This window comes from Helicoverpa zea, chromosome 23 (genome assembly GCF_022581195.2).
Source record: "Helicoverpa zea isolate HzStark_Cry1AcR chromosome 23, ilHelZeax1.1, whole genome shotgun sequence".
In the NCBI taxonomy this organism is placed as follows: Eukaryota; Metazoa; Arthropoda; class Insecta; order Lepidoptera; family Noctuidae; genus Helicoverpa; species Helicoverpa zea.
This window is the reverse complement of record NC_061474.1, coordinates 894,967-908,288: the sequence shown is the minus strand read 5'-3', so window position 1 is coordinate 908,288 and position 13,322 is coordinate 894,967. Positions and strand designations below refer to the sequence as shown.

Here is a 13,322-nt window from a genome sequence, read left to right as displayed (position 1 = left end):
CGTTAAACCAACAAACAAACAAACTCTTCAGCTTTATAATATTAGTATAGATCATACATAAATTTCGAGTTCTAGAGTGGAGACCACGCCTCGGCAAACGTAGTGTAGGACGTCCTCAGGCACGGTGGAGTGATGACTTGCGCAAGACGGCTGGCAGGAGCTGGATGCGAGCAGCCGAAAATCGATCTCAGTGGCGTGCACTTGGAGAGGCCTATGTCCAGCAGTGGACTGCTATAGGCTGATGATGATGATGATGATACATAAATTTTAATAATGGTTTCTGAAACGGTAAACTCATTTTGTGGCAAAATTATTGATCTTACCACACCCTCTTTAAAATTAAGATTTAAGGAATCATTTGAAAAGAACAGTTTTAACGAAAATATACCTACTCATAAACAAAGTGACCCAAATACCATAATCCTAACAAAAAACTAGAACAAAAAAATCCTTAAAACATTAAATTTTAATTCTACTTCTAATTTATGCCGGCTCACGCACTTTTCGCATCCGACCGGTTTCTGGGCGCACGTTATAATATGTGCACTTCACCCATTATACACATTAGCTGGCTTGCATAGAAACTGATGCAAAATTTCAGGAATTAGGCTTCAAAGAGAGTGGACAAATAGCTTGGAGGGATTTTTTGGGAAGCTAGCGTTTTTAGAACGCGTCTTTTTTGTATCTGTTGGGTTGTTTGGGTAAATGAGTTGAGGAGGTCAGATAGGTAGTTGGTCTGTAAAACGCTCACCTGCATCTGGTTAGACTGGAAATGGCTGGGCAAATAATGATGATAGATGATTTTATGGCAACTTTTTCAGTTAGTGAAAATATTGTGATTTTCTAATCTGAAAGATTTAAATACAGCTACTCATTTTTTTAAGGTTCCTTCTGTCAGTAAACTCCTGTGGTTATACCAATTATAATAGTTGTTGCTATCTAGGTTTAATTTGTCCATCGTACGGCACTTTTTTTGAAACTATCATGCGGGTCATAAAACAACGCATGCGGGTATTTAAACCTATTTAGATATAATTGGTTTTTAGTAAAATAGCTAACGTTGTCATGAAAAAAATTATGAGGCTCTAATTTAGTTCATTTTAAAAACTTAACTAAATAATGAATATGGAGGGCATTTACTAAAATTCATCTCTATTAGTGCGGAATAAAAAAACCACCTTGTTGCACAATGAATAACTCTTTGCAATGTTACTGGAAATAATTTCAGAATGATTTAGAATCTAACAAAGTCGCTAATGAGCCTATGTTCACGAGATTACCCTTCACAAACAGACAGATTATCAGACTTTTTTCCATACTACCTACTACACACAGAATTCTCTAAGGCCCAGTGCACACAGTCGAACTAAGTCTACAGTCTACAGACTACAGCTGGATTAAGCTTGGCTTTAAATCAGCCACGGTAGACTAGTACGTCCCTACGGACCGGGTCCGGCTACTGGCTAGTGGTAGGCAAACCCGGTCCATTAGCTTTGAAGCCTGTACTTTGGACCAAAGAGATATGTAGCCGAATATTTTGACTTGCTGATTTGGACAGTCTGTTGGTTCGTGAGTCTGTGGTTTATGAAATCTAAATTGTAATGTTAAGTAATGTGAAAGGATTTTAATGGTAAATGATATGCATTTTGCAAAAAAGTTGTAAGCAATACTGTACACGTCAAAATAAAAGTGAGATGATTTCGGTATTTCCTTCTTCTTCTTTAATTCTTACTTTAATATGTAGAAAGTAAGTGTCTAAAACAAGATAAATAAAAGATCTTGATGTAAAATTATGTAGGCGTGAAATCTTCTCGTATTAGATTAGTTTTACGTCTGAATATAATAGGGAACTCCTATTAACTAAAATTACAGTATAGATTGAGCATCAACATTGACAACCATGCAGTCTAAAGATGTACATATTTTTTAATTGGCCAAGAACCAGAAAAGTACAACAGAAAAGAAGATCCTCTTTGAGACAAAGATACTTACTTACAACCTACCTATATAATATTAAACATCTTAACCTTAAACCATACTTCACTACGGCAATCAGCGCTCCATAATATCAAGTTTACCGCCTGTTCAATGACTAGTATTTAACTCAATACATGTACTAGCGTGATCGCACATAAGTTGCTTGCATCATGCAGTAAGTACTACGTGGTTTATGATGGTGTTTTATGATATAATTACGATATCCGACATTTTCTTTATGATACTTAGACTAAAGTTACAAAAAGTCGTGGTGGCCTAGAGGGTAAAGAACCAACTTCTTAAGTATGTGGGTTCGATTCCAGATCAGGCAAGTACCAATGCAACTTTTCTTACACTTTAGGACACGTTAAACTGTAGGTCCCGGCTGTAATTGAACATCCTTTACAGTCGTTAAGGGTAGTCAGAAGCCAGTCAGTCTGACACCAGTCTAATCATGGGTAACTGGGTTAAGGAAGTCAGACAGGCAGTCGCTCCTTGTGGTACACTCGTACTCAGCCGCATACGGTTAGACTGGAAGCCGACCCCAACATAGTTGGGATAAGGCTCGGGAGATGATGACGTGTATGTACACACATAAGTTGCTTACATCATGCAGTATCAACGTGATGCAGTGGTTTTATGATGGTGTTTTATGGTATAATTATGATATTCGATATTTTCTTTATGGTGTACAAGTATTTTGTGTGAAGTGATTGCTTAACTGACCCGATGGTACATAAGTATTTGCATAGGTATATAATAATAATAAATCATTTGTTTCAGGCCTTTACACCCGTATAAGTATGTACGTAGGTATATAGTATATGTAGTATATACAGGGTGTGTCGTTCACAATCACATTAAATCCAATCGCATATACTTTATGATATTCTATGACGAATTGTAAAAAAAATAACCTAATCCATTCAGTGGTTTAGCCACAGGAGTCATTTTTCGTTTTTATAATTTACAACATCATGTGTAAAGCAGAGATAAAGTTAGGAGTATCGAATGTTTTGATCAGCTGACAGCTGTCAGTTTTCAAGGGAGAATTTCAGTTGTTTGTAATGACTGACTTTTATATGGTGTTCTAATTTTCACACATTTTTATTTTATTTACTTTGTTTGAAAAAATTAGGTTTTTATTTTTACGTATTTTTCTTTGTGTTAATCGACATATATTAACCAGTATACTAACGCATTTCATTTAATGTGATTGTGAACGACACACTCGATATATACATAAGTACTTATTACCTTCCCAGTCCATATATGTTATATCTTTAACAGGATATTTTTGGCCTTACTACAAAAACTTTAACCCCTGTTACCTAAATTTTTATAGACAAGTGTAAACACTTGTCTAAAAAAATTTTGGTTGCAAAATGAACCATATGTCAACGTCATAATTTGAATTTTTTTTAGACAAGACTTAAACTGACGTTTAAAAGTTTTTGTGGTAAGACGGTTTTTATTTATCCACAGTTCTAGGCATCAAGGATTTCAATAAACTTTACATAAAAAAAAACAATATGGGTGGTCACCAATTCTCATATTTGAACCATCATTATATGATGATTTTTTACCTCACAAAACAATAACCACACGAAACTTTTTACCCAACACGTAATAACTTAATTTCACTTTAAAAAATATCTTAGTTACTATTTATAGCTCACCCACGTAGGTGAAGTTTATTTGCTTGCCAACAGTTCCGTGCTGTATAATATGAGGTAAATGTAATTGACCGCGAGTCTAAAGCAACAGGCTGTATACAGTATTGCTCCACAGAGTAATTTGCTTACAGTAATGCAAGTCAGTATGGTAAAGCGTTGTATTTTAATTATAGCAAGTTTTCTCAATTTAGAAAAAATAAGACGTATATAAGTAAATCAAACTTCTTTTAAATACTTACTTATTTCATAATCTATACATATATTAAATCTGTAGAAAAGTAATTTTTGTACATTGAAGAAATTGACAAAAAAAAATAGCCAGCATTTTAAAGGATAACTAACAGAACCCATTTCCATCATTTTTGTCTGTTTGTCTGTTTGTTTGTTCGCGATTCACGTAAAATCTACGAATTAAATGCAGACAATGCTTATATACAAAAATTCTACGTAACTTGGGGTATTACTTAGTTTTTGTTTCATCGAAATCGATTCACTCTATCAAAAGATATGATTAATTTTGTGAATTCAAGATGTAAAATATTACGACACGCAATCTATTTGTCAAAACTGTACATTTGAATGTTGTACTTATATTAGTTGATCGGCCTATTATTAATCTTTACACAGAAAATCACACCTTTATAAGTAACTTCGGAAGAAAAAAATAATATGAAAATTTTGTTTAGCCAAGGTTAAAGTAGCTTCATCTGTGGTAAATAAAATACATCAAATTTGTCAAAGGAGCGAGGTGGTAAATGACAATATTACCATACATTCTTTATAGAGGATTATTATTTCAACAGATGGAGTTGTGTATTTTCCGTAATTCACCATATTTTAACACGTAGTGTAATTTTTCGATAGACATTTCAATAGTGTTTGTCAGTTTGCCGTGCCACATCAAAATCCAACTATAATTATTACCTTGATGAAAAGAAAATTAATAGTTCTCAGCCAAATTTAAAACGGTGCCATCTAAATTATTTTTTGAACATTATGTCAAAAATGAAGACTTTAGTGGAACAATTAATTATCATTTAAAGTTACAGATGGAGTTCATATCAGGATTTTTTCATAAACATAGTTTAGCTTATCTTCCACTAATGTGGTGGCCTTAAAACAAATTACTTTGAGTGAGTAGTATTAAGTAGACCTTAATTATTTTTTCTGATGCAAAATATGTAAACTTAATCCTAGAAGAAATGAGGATCTATCTCTCGCAAGCGCTGCTGAGCGTGAGGTAATGTAGGATTCTGTAGCTTTAAAAACAAGCCCAGATACAAAGTGCAGATAAGAAATGGGAGCTCTCTCTATTTAATACCATACACACGTAAAATGCTTTATGCGTCTGAAAACGTACAAATTACGCGTCGCATACCAGAGACATGCTTACTTTCAACTTCTGATCGCAAATACACTGTTCACGATTACGAACAGTCTCAGTAAGACCCGAGCCAAGTCTAAAAACCCTAAAAAACACCTTTTATATAAAACTACGTTTGATGTAATTTAATCACAAAGACAGAATTGTTCTCTGTTGCAAATCCTATCCACCTATATCCTATCCTAATCCTCGGGCGTGTGAGTAGCGCGAGCGCGTTGCGTGAGCGTCGCGTTTTGCTGCCCTGCGGCATTTGCAGCGCGCTCGCGGCGCGCACGCGCCGCTCTCCTTAACGTTTAACTGCTAAGGCGTTTAGCGGGCGGCGGGGATAGCGGGCGAAGGGGTAAGAACGCAACTCGAGCGCCGCGTGCTCGCCACGAGCGCGTCGCTTGCACTCTTCACACATGCCGCAGGGCAGCAAAACGCGACGTTCACGCAGCGCGCTCGCGACGCCCGCGCTACTCACACGCCCGAGGATCGCGCACGCCTAATGTGGGGTCAGCCTTACCATAGTGAGTAAGTGAAACTATCCTACCCTATGCGCCTGCTGATGATGATTTATTTATTTATTTATTTATTTATCAAAAAACACAGCTAATTTAATCTTCACAGGCACTTAGCCTAATACGACAAAATTAGTTACATTATCTAAATTTCAAATTTACATTATACATACGAAAACTAAACATAATATCACAAAAATAATACCACTACTGAAATTTTAAATACTAACAATACTATAGGTGGCTCTTGTGAACTCATTCAGCGAACAAGTAAACAAATCGACCCTACTCGACACTGCGTTGAGCGTGCGCAAGGCGCGCGTCAGCGGCGCTCGCTGCAGCAGGTTGGTGCGCGCGCTCGGCACCGCCAGCAGCTGCGGCCGCCGCCGCCTACTCACATACCCATCCGGCACGCACATGCGTAGCTCCGTAAGAATTGTGGAGTTAAATAATTTACCTCGCAATACTTTAAATAAATAAACAGCCAGTGCCACTTCCCGCCTAGTCTCCAGTTTGAAGTATCCCACCATACCCAACACAAATAATGTTGGGTATAGTAGAGGATAGCCGGGGTATACCTTGTATATTTTTAAATACAAAAATCGGGTGAATTTATTTTGTATCCTCTCAATCATGAATTTGTAATTGGCTTCACTTGGTCCCCATATCACTGCACAGTACTCGAGGTGAGATCTAACCAAGGCGTCATACAAAGCCTTGAGAGCCCCCATATTATTAAAGTCATTAGCTTGTCTCAAGATAAATCCCAAATTTCTAAATGCTTTCTTACTGACTTTAATAATATGACTTCTGAATTTTAAATCGGCCGCAAAATAGACACCAAGGTCTCTAACCTCCATCACTCTCTCCAAAGTTTCACCCTCTAACTTATAACAGTGGTGGTGTGGACTGCGCGCACGAGTGAAAGACATTACTGAACATTTGGAGACATTGAAATAAAGTCTGTTATCATGGCTCCATTTAACAACTCTGTCTAAATCTTCCTGGAGAACATTATGGTCAGTAGTGTCTTTCATCACACGGAATAATTTTAGATCATCGGCAAAAAGCAAACAAGATGATTCTTGGACTACTGCTGGTAAATCGTCAATCATTAATATGAAAAGAAAGGGACCCAAGTTGCTGCCCTGACTAACGCCTGATCTCGTATAATATGGCTCAGAAAGGCATCCTCCACAGTCGACAAACTGACGCCTGTCCCGCAAGTAACTAGCAAAGAACCTCAACGTATGTGGCGTGCAACCCTTGCCAGCTAACTTCGAGAGCAAGACATCATTATCGACTGTGTCGAACGCCTTCCTGAAGTCAAGATACGCGACGTCTACTTGCAAACCAGCATCCACCGCTGGTACTAATGTTGACATAAGATGGAGCAAGTTTCCTGTGGTTCCACGTCCCGGACAAAAGCCATGCTGAGCGTTAGACAAGTGAGCCTTAACCTGGTCATAGAGGGAACTATGCACAGCTGCTTCAAATACTTTGGCAGGAGAAGACAGGACAGCAACAGGTCTATAATCGCTCGCCTCTGTTCCGCCACTTCCTTTTGGGACTGGCACGACGCGCGTAAGTTTCCACCTCTCTGGAAAGGTCGAAGACGAGATACAAATATTAAAGATGTGTAACAGTGGTTCACAGAATACGTCGCGACAGTCCCTCAGAATGAACGGTGGTATGCCGTCCGGTCCTACGGAGCGCTTAGATGGTATGATGACTCATTTTATCATCCATCCAGCTATTCCCCAACTATGTTGGTGTTGGCTTCCAGTCACCGAATCTGTTTGAGTACCAATATTTTGCTTGGAGCGACTACCTATCTACAATCCAGTCAACTACACAAGACGATATCCATGGTAAGACTGACAAACTTTCTGGCTTCTGATTAGTCGCAGCAGCTGCAGAAAATGTACAAATGACAGCTTTGTCAGACTCAAAGCATGAAGACATAGATTATAGCTGTTTCCTGTGAAAATTACTTACGCACCATACGTAATAATTTTCCAAATTGGCTGAACAACGTCACAAACTTTACTTCTTTTGTTTAGATAAATGGTCACATCCACAACACAACCTTGATCAATAAATCTATGCGACTGCTAAGTGCTAATCCTAATTATACTGTCACGTGAAAGAATGCACCTACGGGATAAGTAGTATTTTGACGATTCTATATAGCCCACGCAGACTAAGTTGCGGGCAACAGCTAGTTTTTTTTAGGGTTCCGTAGCCAAAATGGCAAAAACGGAACCCTTATAGTTTCGTCATGTCCGTCTGTCCGTCTGTCCGTCTGTCCGTCTGTCACAGCCGATTTACTCGGAAACTATAAGTACTACAGTGATGAAATTTGATGGGAATATGTGTTGTATGAACCGCTACAAAAATATGACACTAAATAGTAAAAAAAAGAATTGGGGGTGGGGCCCCCCATACATGTAACTGAGGGATGAAATTTTTTTTTTCGATGTACATACCCGTGTGGGGTATCAATGGAAAGGTCTTTTAAAATGATATAAAGTTTTCTAAAAAACATTTTTCTTAAAGTGAACGGTTTTTGAGATATCAGCTCTCAAAGTCGTAAAAAGTATGTCCCCCCCCCTCTATTTTTATAACTACGGGGTATAAAATTCTAAAAAAAATAGAGGTGATGCATGCTAATTAACTCTTTCAACGATTTTTGGTTTGATCAAAGTATCTCTTATAGTTTTTGAGATAGGTTGATTTAACTGTAATTTACGGAACCCTTCGTGCACGAGTCCGACTCGCACTTGGCCGGTTTTTTTTATAATAAAATTACCGAGTGCTTTCTTATTTATTATTTTTTTTTGTGTCTGAAACAACATTGTGTTTTGTCTACGTGAAGTAATTTATCCTTAAACATTGTTTTACTAGCCACCGTTTATTTTAATTTAAAATAACACACAACTAATTCAACAATAAAATTCGCATCTCAAAACAGCAAACCAAACCAAAATCCTTCTACACTACAAATTATGCAGACCACAGTCTAACCCAAAATCCAGCAACATCCACTGACTTCAAGACTTAACTTCAGTAATAATTGGAATTGTCCCACTGTTTTGCGTACTCTGTGACCACAGAGGAAGGAAATAGCGGAGATGCTATAAGGAAGGTAGGTCAGGCGCCTTCTTGTAGGTCAAGTAACGTACGGTAGGCGTGATCAGTTACTAGAACTAACGAGACGTTCGGGTTTCTTCTCAAATCAAAAACAATCTGTCAAAGATTGGTCCTGACTTATATTTTCTTTATTTTTAAGTTTCCTTTGCAAGAAATGAACCTACTCTGATTTATGTAATTGACTTTTGAAGTCGTGTAAATCAAAGAAATAAATACAAATTGATTAATTGGTGATTTAATTTTGGGCCATACATAATGGGCCTAAGGGCGGAGCTAGTAACGTTCCTCATCTGAACACCCGCATTTTAACGCGCTACTTTCTTAGAACTTTTTGCGTTATGACATCTCTGCTAGTGATTTCATTCTCCATGTCTGTGACACAAATCCGCCATGATCCGTCCCCGGGTAATCCGTTCCGTTTCACTTGAGAACGGAGTTACCCACGTATCTCAGTTAGCTATTCGTTTTAATTAACTGATGGTGGATCGTATGGATAGTTTTACGTGATGGGAAATCTGAGGTATGGTGGGGTAACTTATGGGGTCATATGTGAAAGGGTAAAATGTAAATCTCTAGAAGTCAAGTCACTCAGCTGCGTTTGCGGTATGTATGTATACCTAATATACCTATGTATACCTTTGTCTAGAGTTTGTCGATTTATTGGTGAATATCGCATGAAAATACGTGCAAGTAGATATTGAGTTCATAGTGGATAGGGATACATAGGATACGGCAGTAGAAAGTAGATGATTAAAATAAAAGTATGTTAAGTTCCAATACATATTTCAATCTGATTTGGAAACCTATTGAATGTGAAGTTCCTTCTCTATATATACGAGATGATGTATAAAGCCTGTAGTGGTAAAATAAAAAAGCAGACAATGATTGGTGTTGCCAATAACCAAGAATTACTTTAAAAAAAACTTTGTTCAACCACAAAATTACACCACTACACTACCACGTTTAAAATAATAATTTCATAACATTGTTAACACAAGAGTGCTTAAATTCAAGTTAAACTCGAGTATGTAGTTAACCACAGTTCAGTTAATTTGACCAGTCAATTAAAATTGACGGCCTAACGGAGTGTGAAACCGAGCGTTCATAACAATATATGGACGCGGCATTATTTCAGTGAAAAATCCTATCAGAATTTTAGCTCTTCCTGGAAATTATAAACTATATTTCAGCACAACGCGGACGCTTTATCGTGGCTAACTAATATTGTAAATTGGAAAAGCTGTCTGTAAATTATTCTACAACGGGATAACGGTTTCACTTATTACAAACTTCACTCTTGTTTAAACTAGCTTCTGCCAGCGGTTTCACCTGAGCCCCACGGGACCAACTTCACGTAACCGGATAAAACCTTCGTCAATAATAGGTTATCTGACATTGAAATATGTTTTTAAGTTTCTAAACCAAAAAAACGAAAAGGCTAAAATATACATAGGAAATTAGTGAGCATCGACACGCTTAGTACGTAGTTTATCGACTTTCCATCCATCCATCGTTTCTTTGGTCATCCCTTTTCACTATCTACGATCAAATCAAAATTATATCTCTAGTAAGAATCAACCGATAGAATATTACAAACGCCTGTTAGAACTTAGTAACAGTTAAAATTCTTCGACAAAACAGAAAAAAATAAACCACGACCGTACATATCATCACATTAATTCAGTATAGATGCATATTTTAATAATTTTTCACACCCTTTACCAGTGTTGTACTGCTGAAAAACTGTACATATTCATGAACGCCGTTTTTAAACGGCTCCCCTTTGGTTTTGATAGAATTTTACATTTGCAAAGGTTTTACAGACATACGTACCTACATGTATTTTTAGTAGTATTACTGATATGTAGTGTAAATTGATTAGATTTTTATTAAATTGCGACTTTAAAATTAAGTATGTTTTGTGCATATTTATTTTGTATTTTTAAAAACTCATTTCAAAATTGTATGCATTCAAACATAATCTATTCAAAACATCAATGTGGAAGTTTACAATAAAATCTAAACGAGTTAAAGGCACAAACAGCTTTTAGCACCTAAAATATTAAAAAAAAACTCCTTTTTTGAAGTCGGTTAATGAGCTTATCAATCAATAAAACAAATAACAAATTGCCCAACCCTATAAATCCCAATTTTATATTTGCATCTGTGAAATCAAATACAAATCGACTCCCCCACCCAAATGAGCATACAGGAGTTCATTTTACAAGCGTTATAAGCTACTCGACTGGATGATAAAAAAAGATTTCCCTCAGGAAATCAGAATATAGGAATAAACTGTAAGGATAGAAACTAGACTCGTAAAGTCTAAGATATCAGGTGCCTAACTTTCGGTCTATTTGAGCCTGAATTTGTCTTTACCTTGGCTGGATTTATGTGAGAGAAATTTTTGTATATTATAGTAGTTGTACATATTCTATGGGCGTCGGACTGTCTTGTGTTTTTTTATGCCCTAAAATATTTTTTTGAAAGTAACCCTTGTGTAGGTTAATTTAATTAAGTACTACCTACTTCCGTGTTGTATTTTATACATATATTGGGTGTATCGTACCTAATCACATTAAATTTAATGCGTAAATATACTGGTTAATATATCAATACTCCTAACTTTAGCTCTGCTTTACACATGATGTTGTAAGTTATGAAAAGGAAAAATGACTCCTGTGGCTAAACCACTGAATGGATTAGGTTAATTTTCTTACAACTTGCCATATAATATCATAAAGTAAATGTGATAGGATTTAATGTGATGATAAAATGTGAACAACGTGTTTGTTATATTTCCTATAACTTAAGAACGGCTAAACCGACATGCAGAAAATTGGTGAGGAGAGAATATAGCTACAATCGTTCTAACTTTCATGCAACCAGGAACACTATAGAGTTGGTAACTTGCTAACCCTCTTACACAGTAAAAGATAACTGTTGTTTCTTTATAAGGAAAACAATATTTGTTTAACATACAAACAAGGAGATATTATATTCATATTATGAATATCGAAGTTTATGATATTTAAGGCAGATTTTCAATCATCAGTTTACTTCTATCTGAAGAATAAATATGGCAATTTGACATACATATTTTCTGTACAAGACCTGTCAAAATATCAAACATATCCTTCAAATAAAAGTTATCAGGTGATAGAAAAATCGACCCTTAGTTTTATTAAGTCAATGCAAATAAGTGTTTTATATGAGTAATTTTGACTTGTCTGTCTATTTGTGGCATTACAGCTCTATAACGGATGGATTTGTTTTTTCTTTAAAATTAAAAGCTGGTGGAAGGAGCTGCGGGTTTGCTATTAATGATTGAATTTTGACATTAACTTCGTATATAAATTATGTCTTTCAGTTACTATTCGAAAAGCAACGAATAGAACGGTTATTGAATATCCGCAGTTAGATACTATTAGATAAAGGTTAATTATATATATTTTTTAACGCCTGAACTATTGAACAGATTTCAATGAAATTTGCTACACTGATAATACAGCATGCTACTTCCTCTATGGGTGATACCGGAATAGTTCCCATGAGACGCGGGTAAAGACTGACAACTGCTAGTGGTAGTATTAGAATTTTTTTTCTTCTACAAAATGCAGTCTCGTCCATTTAATGAAGTCTATTCTCAAAACATATAAAAAATAACAACAAAAAAGATAATTTGACGTGATAAATAAAATAACTTCGCATTACCGAAGGCGAGAAAGTAATACTTAACGTCTCATATTACGAGCTCAAATTCTCAAAAGATTAGACTATTTTTCTTTTTCAAAATATTTTATAGTACAAGTATTTCATTACACGTTGTGAACGTACATTTTTTTTCTTTTGTTCAACATAACTTGGGACTTATTATTTGTGCTGTACTTGATATCATAATTTATTATTTTATGTAAAATTATTGTAATATTTTCATTACGAATAAATATTATCATTAAATGTCTGTTTACGTTCTATGTAGCAATTATTTTTTTATTGTCAATTTTATAGTATTTCGACGTAACATAATCACTATTATAAACATGAACGGCTAATTGCCATATAATTTGCACACAATAAAACCTTATTAGAATTTCTTATAAAAAGCATCAATTTCAATGCATATTTTAACGGATCAATTAAAATTTTACTGCGAAGAGAATGCAGAAAAAAAGTATTTACATAAATATGTTTCTATGTAATGTTAAAAATGTGATATCAAAAACAGCTGTGAAAAACGTTAACAGTCATAAAATATCTCCGAAAACTGTCTCAAAGGCTCAGCTCGACAAAGGACTCGACCTCTTTTTTATATAAAAAAAAACTTAACAACCTTTACGGGTCCAATCCAGAATTATTTACGATACTACTACAAGGAACCCTTGTGCCAAGCTCATTCTGAAGGTCGCAGGATCCTATGTAAACCACCGAAAAGCTCATCTTACAAAAACAAGCAAATACTCACAGATTTTTAAAGACGAACACATATCACTAAAACACACTGTCACTATTCACTGAACACAGAACTTTACACTATATTTTTATTTATTTTCCTATGAGACACGACGATTAATGAGCGGCGCTCCGAGCGTCGACCGCTTTCGACGACGGCGCCAAAACGACTGACCATTG

The 13,322-nt window shown here is 35.9% G+C and overlaps 1 protein-coding gene across 1 annotated transcript in view; it reads right to left on the bottom strand.

The window, feature by feature from the left end:
* LOC124642083 (alpha-2Db adrenergic receptor) overlaps positions 1-13,322 on the bottom strand; it is a 453,255-nt gene extending 439,933 nt beyond the window's left edge. Inside the window, exon 1 of the mRNA XM_047180386.1 lies at positions 13,156-13,322. The gene's annotated coding sequence lies outside the window, so the exon portion shown is untranslated. The remainder of the gene's footprint in view (positions 1-13,155) is intronic.